Below are 8,771 nucleotides of genomic sequence, written 5' to 3'. Positions count from 1 at the left end.
GCCAGTTCTCTTAACTACTGATCTCTCTAGCCCCTAAAAATTCATTTGATTTGGTAGAAAATGGAATCATCTCTAAAACTCCTGGGAAAACACCTCAGGGTTTTCTCACTTTGGTCTCACCCGGATGAAAGCAGACTTAGCAAGTGCCGGGAACTGATGGATGCTTGAAGCACAACCATTCAGTATCAGATTCTCCGGGCAGTGACTGAGAACCAAAGCAAGGGAGCCATCAAACCCAGAACTGATTCTTCTCTTTGGCCCCGAGCAGAACATCTGTGCTGTGTGTGAGGAGTTTATTGGAGTTGCAGGACTCCCACAGAGGCCCCGGGGAAAGGAGTGTGAAGAACAAGACAGTGAGGTGTTTTGAAGGGAAGTGTGAGCTAGAGATCGCTGCGCACAGAAGAACTTGACTAACCGTGTTAGAGCAGCAACCTGATCTAGGCTCTAAAGTCCACCAGCCACGTCCCTGGGACAAGCATTGAACCCGCCATTAATGTCTTCATCAGCTGACGAGAGCAGCTTAACTGTGTACCTTCCCAGCTCTAACACACGACGATTACAGTCACCCAGCCTGTAACAGGAAGTAGGGAATGGTTATGCGGATTACAACGCTGCGGCCTTCTACACACCAGACACTGAACTGCTAACATGCTAGGCACACGTGTTCACACAACCTCCCTTGGCGAATACTATTATATTCACATGAAAGATGGGGAAACCAAGGCAAAGTTATGGTAGATGGCTGGGCTCAGAGGTGGTGGTAGAGCAGGCGTTTATCCAGGTGGCCTGGCTCCAGGGCCAGAACCTCTGACGTTCCCTCAAGTTGATGTAAGTTCTTGGATGTACTCGGTGTTTTTCACGTAACTTATCCTTTCAAAGGAATCTGAGAAGATGCTGCTAAGAGAAAATGGGGCTTTCCCCATGAAGCTCAAACGTCCTTTGGCCACCTAACATCCATGTTAGAAAGTTCCTAGGAGGAACCGCTGGTGCCCATCGGGTGAGACGCTTTCCAAGCCCTTTTCTGCCTCTGACAATCATGCTTTCACACTGTGCACAAGCATGCTTGAGTCACAGTTCCAGCCTAGTAGGATCTTGCTCTGTCTGCCTGTCTGTCTGCTTGCCTGTCTGCCTGTCTGTCTGACTCTCTGGTCTGGTCTGTGTGCTTCCGTGTACGAAGATTAGAAACAAGCTTTCTTTACTTGGCAGCATGTTAAAGCTTTGCTGTTCTCCTCTCCTCCCCCACGGGGAGGAGTTGGTGAGGGTAGCCTACCCTGCTAGAGAGCTACAGGAGCAGCGCCAGGGCCACCCGCTCAGGGACAATGCGAGAGGCTGTCACTCGGAGTCTGCTTGCAGGCTGGCTGACCCTTGTAGAGTCATTCTTCCGCCGTTCACCCTGTCACACTGCTTGTTTGGCTTTTCTGCCCGTGCAGCCTTTTTGTACTGATTGGCTAAGTGCTCTTGATCTGTTAGGTGCGAACATTCTGGATGTTGTACATATTTCAAGAATTTTCTTCAGGTGTATCGTGTGCATGTTTTCAAAGACTGTTTATTGAACGCCTTTCGTGCGTTGTCAACAACCCCCAGAGTGTGGACACGCCGGGTGGGCTATTTTTCCGTCCGTTTTCTTTTTGTAATTTAGATTATTTATTTACTTATTTGTGTGTGTCTGTGTGTGTGTGTGTGAGTGTGTGTGTGTGGTGTCCATCTGAGTGTACGAGGGGTGATGCTGTGCACGTCTGTGCATGTGGAGCCCAGATGTTGACTTCACTGTCTCCTCGATCGCTCTCCACCTTCCATAGGGTTCACTCTCGCTTGAACCCAGAGCTTTCAACTTGTCCAGCTCGACAGGGTCCTGGCTGCCCTGTCTCCTCCTCCTCCGAATCCCTGGGGTTACAGGAGGGAGGTCGTGCCCACGTGGTGTTAAAGCAGGTGCCTGGGGTCTCAACTCTGGTCCTCACGCTCGAGCAGCAATTGTATTCCCAGAGCCCCCAGAGCCGTCTCTCTAACACTCTCCCGCCACTGTGCAGGAGAGGGATACGCAGTTCAGGGGAGCGGCAGCTGGCCTAGTCTCACACCAATGGCAAAGCCTGTCTCGCTGCCGAGCCGGTCTTATCACCACTCAACCTCTGACTGAGGGCTCCCCTGGCCGAATGCAAAGATGCTCACTTTACAGCTCAGGTCATTTCGTGATACCAAGTGAGAAAAGACTCAGATCTAATGATGAATGTCAGTGTGTGACACTGAGAGAAAGGAAGGACAAGTCAAACCCTGGATGCACCCCTGGATGCAGGGGCGGAGTCATGCTCACTGCGCAGCAGCAGAGCCCAGCACAGGGCCTGGGAAGGGAGCGTACTAGGAACCTGTGAGTGAAAAACGCGCCTCTGGAAGTCTGCAGTCGTATTTTTCTGGCATTGGTACCTGTAAGGTCCACTGTCCTTGGAACTGCCTGTGCTTTTGGCTTCGGGATGATTGCTGTGTGTATCCTGCCCTGGGTTTCTTCTTCCTGTCTGTAGCTCTCCTGGGGACTCCAGCAGAGCAGCCATTAGCCCACTGGCCAGCCTGGGACGCAGGAGAAGCCCTGTTGAACCTCCCCGTGTTATGGTTTGAGAGTGAAGAAGGAAGCCTGATGTTCAGCTGGTTCTCCGGAGCCCTGCCTCTCCCTGCAAAGTCCACTCAGAATGAAATGGATTCTCAGCGCCCTGCTGTCACTTCTGGTTTTCCTAAACCATACACTGTGGAACCTCCCCTTGTCTGGAGGACAGGTGCTCTCCTCTTGAAGTAGACTTCATACCCTTGCGGTTCTCTTCTCTAACTCATCTCTGCTGCTTTCTCCCATTTCTTCTCAGATGCTACTGTGCAAGAGTGAGTCAGCATAGGGCTCAGGATCTGGGTTTTAGACAGGCCTGTGACCTCTGACCTCCACCCATCCTTCTAAAATGTCTTTAGAAGCAAGGAGGTAGTAAATAATTCAAATGTCGTCCTCACCATAAAATTTCTCTCCAGGATGTCATCAGTTCTTTCCCCCTTATCAAAATTTATCACCGCCTTCCTCTCCCTCCCCAAGAAGCTCTTATTATTGCTAATGGAGGATTACCACACCATGCTACAGAGATTTGTTTTGCTTTCTGTGTCACAGCTGAAGCAGGGGTGTGCCTCAGGACTGACATTTCTCTCATTCAGTCCCCATGTCCAGCACAGGGCCCAACTGGACACAGGATATGCTCTCTTTGTTCAAAGAATGGAGGAAGGGATGACCATAGGGAATATGACCAGATTGGAAGTGGGCATGGATTGCGGGGGGCGGGGGAGGAGTAGAGGCCATTGGCTAGAGTAGGAAGGATGCCACATGAATACAGGCAGGTTGGGGGGGACCTCTGGAGAGCGGGGAGTGGTCAGGGAGAGCTTGAAGGCTGGGACTCCATCGTTTCTACTGATACCCCACAGTCAGGAAGAACTCTGCTTCCTAGCTCCTGCATCTTTCTAATATCCTCTCCAATCTCATTTGTTGTCAATAAAACGGGCTTACTCAGAGCTCTCACCCCAGGGAACGGTGGGATTTAAGCACGGCAATGTAACGTGAAGAACGCGAGCGAACACAAGGGACACATATGGAGAAGAGCAGGCAGCCCCGGGGCTACGGAGCACGGCCAAGAGCGTGGAGTCAGCGCACAGCTGGGACCGCAACCCAGGTGCCTGGATCCTAGTAGGGTCCCTCCCACAGCACTGAGCCGTTCCCAGGGCCCTCTAGATTTTCCACAATACAAAGGGATTATTCCTCTGCTCACACAGAAAGCACACGCTTCAGGCCCAGCTCCGAGGCAAGCCAACTGGATGGGAGACCAGAGGCAACCCGGTGACGAAGTCAAGGGATCCAAGTGCTGAAAAGATAATTTATCCCAAAACCAGACCTCTGGTGTGGCCTTCCCGGGTTATTTATTAACTAAGAGCAGGAGAATGTGAATCCACAGAGTGCTAGGACCATTAACAGATGATCCGTGAGCTGTTACTGACTTTATTCTCTAGAGCCAGGACTTTTACCCTCTAGCACCAGGGTAGTTTTTCAGCTACATAAGTCAGCTTTTGGAAACGATCTCTGCATTATTTCCATTTCCAATGCCATAAAGGACAGAAGGAGAAAAAGAGGCAGAACTACAGAGCTTCCATCTTCCCAGGGGTGTGGGGAGAGGCACCTTTCACTCCTTCCCAGGCAGTACCCAATGCTCTCCATCCTGACACTCCAAAACCCCCTTTGTCCTGCTCTGAGTGTGCACGCCCTTCCCCACTGGTTCCAGGCCAGAGGGAGAATTCTGCTTTCCTTTGCAAGGGGAAAGAGGCTTGGGCCTGCACACAACTGTAGCTCTTAGGTCCCTGAGCAGTGCTGACCTTCGGCAGGATGTCAGCCGGGCAAAAAACTACGCAGAGCAGGCCCCAGGCCTGTCTCAAGACCAGCTGCAGCGCAAATACTTCGGAGAACATCTCTGGAGAGCTGTCAAGAAACAAGATCAGGCTTGTTTGGGGAAAGGACATTGCTGAGGTACCATGGACATTTCAGCCGGAAATGTCCAATGTACAAATACATCTTTCTTCCTTTAGAAGACTGAAGATAATGTTTGTAATCAACTATTAATAATAACCAAAATTATTCAAATTTAAAATAAGACAAATAAATGGTACCCCGGATCTCAACCCTAATTCACGTGAGTCACACTCTCCAAAGAGAAAACGGGGAGCTATTTTTGAACCAGTTCCCTGACAAGATTCTGCCTCGAGTTCAAAGCCATTGCCCTCAAGGACCACACTTTCCTTTCCAGCCAGAACCCCGACTTTACAGGTAACAGAGAGAAATCCTGAAAGGACTTTGACTGGGCCGAGGTCAGGAGGTGGACCTTGATGTAAGACCTCTCTTTCGTAGGAGTCAGCAAGGAAAACTCGGGCTGGGTAGGTGGGTTAGTCTGTAAACACTTGCTGCGCAAGTATGCGGTCTGATTTCCAGCATCCACGTAAAGGATGAGTGAGCCGTTGTGGGTGTCCCCAGTGCTGGGTGGACTGAACCCACCGGCCAGCTAGTCTAGCTGAATCAGTGAGACTCAGGTTTAGTGAGAGTCCCTGTCTCCAAAGAGAAGGTGGAGCGTGATGGAGAAAGAGGCACATGGCCCAATGTCACCTGTTGGCTTCTAGCCTACACACACATGCTCATGTACCAACACACACTTAGGAACATGTCCACACAACACATACATGCATATGTATGAATACTTACAAGTACACACACATACACACACATCTGAGTTTTTTGATGCCGGGACTTTGAAAGTCACAACGGCCATCCCTTGCACCTCACCATCTTTTCTTCTTGATTGTTCTTTCTACACAGAAAGATTTTTGTTCTAGATTTCAAAGTTTCATAGTCTGCAAAACTCCTGCTTTTTTCCAAGTTAATCTTGTAAGCCAAGTGGTCATGTGTTTAAGGGCATGGGATTTTCTGGAAACATCTGCCGTTAGCCACCGCTTCTTCAGCAGGAGACGAGCATTGAGGCTCAGAACCTGGACATAAGAGTTTGTCTCGTGGGAGCCATTTCTTCATTTCTTATATCTGAAAAATGAAGGCATTACACAAAATAATCCCCAGTGTCCTGTTTTCCTCTTGAAATGCCATCACATAATTGCAATCTCCACCTAAACCAACTTTATGTTTGAAACTCAGGTGAGAAGAACTGTCCCCCAGGAAGCCAGTTCCTGGCACCCCTGACATGTCTGTAGCTTTGAGAACCAGGAACATGAGTTGTGCCATTTCAGATCTGAGTGGGTGGCCAATTTTGTCTTGATCAGAAAAAAAAAAAAAAGAAGAAGAAGAAGAAGAGCAGCCGAGATGAGGAATAGCCTGTTAGAGCTGCAGAGAACCCAGCATGGAAGGCAGTTCGCTAGCTCAGATGTGCCTGACCCAGGTCAGCCCGGCCTCACAGAGAGAGGAAAGCAGGGTATGTGCGGGGAAAGGAAGGGGTGGGGCATGGGGGGGCTCTAGTGTTCATACCATGGCACATTCTGCTGTCCCGGCTAGGAGGAGGAGGGGCCTTGATTTAACGCCGGGCTCCTGCCAAAATACAGGTGTTATTGAGGGAGCAGCACTTCATGCTTTATTAGTCATATACCCTGAGTGTGTGTGTGTGTATGTGTGTGTGTGTGTGCATGTATGGACATATCAAGCCTTACTATGGGCAGATTTTTAAAAAATGTATTACAGTAACATATACAAAACATAAAACTCACCCTTTTCACCACACTGAGTGCATAGTTCTGTGGCATTTGGAGCATTTGCCCCGTGGGCTGCCATTACCACTACCCATCTTGCCTACATGAGGCTTCCATCCACGTTCCTCCCTCCAACCCCCCGATGCCCACCATCCACCCATTTGTCCGTCCTTCCTTCCTTCCGGTGACTCTAGGAAACTCACTGAAGCAGAATACTTTACCATTTGTCTTTCTGTAATTGGCTTATTTTACATCACATAATGTCATAAAGATTCGTTACTGTTTCAGCTCATCACAAGATCTCCTAACTTTCCAATGCTAAGCTTGGATAGTATAGATAATAATGCATATACCAATGCATAGCATGCAATTTTTACATTGTCAGACACAATGCATAAAACAAATAAACGTAGGCACCAGAAGCAGAAATTTAGTTGCTTCAGGATGAAGTAATGAGGAAAACACTCAGCAATTTTTCTTTTCTACCAAAGGAAAGTACCTGGGACTCAGTGTGGGGAAAGAAAAGGAGAAACACACAGGCCCTTCCTCATAGTGTTTTGCTTATCTCTCCCTCCACTAATGCTTATGGGTGCCTTTTGCCTTTAGCGCTCATGAATGCCACTGCTATGGACACAGGCACACACACACCTGCTGAAGTCTCGGCTGTGACAGGTTTTCACTGGCCTCAGAGGACACTACCTGGCACACTGGGCTCTTGAGGGCAAATGCCTCAACTTGAGGATTTTGTGCAGCGTTCCATGAAGCTGGTCCCCTGACTCATAGCTTTAAACCTGTAAACACCCTGGCCCCAGGCTGAGTCCCATCACCCTGTGGAGCCCCCTAGTGGGCAACTGCGGGTTCTGCAGGTTCCCCTTTCTTCCCAGGACATCATGGCAGCGCTGCAGAAAGCTTTCTCTTCACAAGTATCATGGCTTCCTGCCCCTCAGCTGAGGACATGGATGTGTGACTCAAATAAGCACATATCTTGGAGTCTTAATGGCCTTCCAACTCAGAAATAATTCAATTGGAGGGTATGGGAACCTCCGTACTAGAGAAAACTTTCAAGGTTACCCAAACATTTCTAAACAATCTGTTGAATAGACAAGATTCAAACTCTGGCTTAATTTCCTGAAAAGAATCCCTGACAAGCTCGTTTAGTGCAAAGCTCTTCCAAAGCCAGAGATCTCTGAGGGTTAGAGGGAAGAGAAAGAGAGGTGTTTCCAATATGTATGTGGCTTTGACACCAATTTCTTTGTTATCTTTGAAAGGGAAAAGAAGCCAGATCAGAATTCCTAGGTCATTGTGCCCCAAGCTAAGCCCTCAAGATTCTGTGGGTTTCCCAGATGGGTTTATTTGTGCTAAGTTTTTAAAGCTTATCAATTAGTCTTATGGGAAAGCCTTTTATTTAGTTTGCAAGAATATCAGTTTTATTTAGGAATGAAACCAAGCAAGCAACAAAGGAACTGTTCTGGGTTCTTGGGAGTTTGCTATTGGTGCTCCTTCAGGCTTGGCTGATGTGAATTCGGTCCCTACTGGGGACACGCTCCTGTCTGCAAGGATTGCCTGGAGCTTCCCTAGCTGGGTCCCTTTGGGGCTTTGGGGAGGGAAAATTCTACTTGTTTTTGTTTTTTTGTTTTTTTTAAGATTCAGTGCATGAGTGTGCATGTGTGTGTGCCCCGCCCACACGCATGTTGTATGTGCCATCTGTGTCTTCTTGTGAAGGCTAGAAGAAGGTGCCAGATCTCCTGGAACTGGAAGTGTTTGTGAGCTGCTCAGCACGGTGCTGGGAACTGAACTCTGGTCCTCTGGAATAGCATCATATACTCTTCACTCCTGAGCCATTTCTTGGAAGAATCTTTTCAGATTTCTCCTCTGGGGAGTCCATTCACCTTCCTAACGACCTTCATGATTTCTCCTTCCTAATAACCTTCATAATTTCTCCTTACCACTGGTTCTCAACCTTCCTAATGCTACATCCCTTTAAAGCAGTTCCTCATGTTGTGGTGACTCCCAACCAAAACATTATTTCATGGCTTCTTCATAACTGTAATTTTGCTACTGTCATAAATCATAATATAAATATCTGATAAACAAGATATCTGATGCTACCCCCGCAAGGGGTTGAGATCCAGAAGTTCAGAACCACTTCTGTAGGCAAACAGTACCACATTTCTTACATCTGTGGGACCACAGCAACAATAATAACCTCAGTTCACCAATACTTATTCAGCACAGTGTGTCAAAGTCCTCTTCTAGGATACCCACTCACCTTTGACCCTTCTTACTATCTGTCCTTTCAAATAGAAGGAAGCCAGGACAACTAATTGACTCTAACTCTCTAGGTCTCAGTGACTGACAGGGGCATGGGAGCTGCTGGTTGAGATTTTTAAACAGCCATTAGCCTTTCAGCTCCACAACATTCACTGTATCACTGATCACTGATCCAAAACTCACAGGTGTCCTTTCTCTTGGCTTACACACACACACACACACACACACACACACACACACACACACACACA

The sequence above is a fragment of the Psammomys obesus genome, unplaced genomic scaffold, assembly GCF_907164565.1.
Source record: "Psammomys obesus unplaced genomic scaffold, mPsaObe1.curated_primary_1811, whole genome shotgun sequence".
Classification (NCBI taxonomy): domain Eukaryota; kingdom Metazoa; phylum Chordata; class Mammalia; order Rodentia; family Muridae; genus Psammomys; species Psammomys obesus.
Note: the sequence above shows the minus strand (reverse complement) of the source record.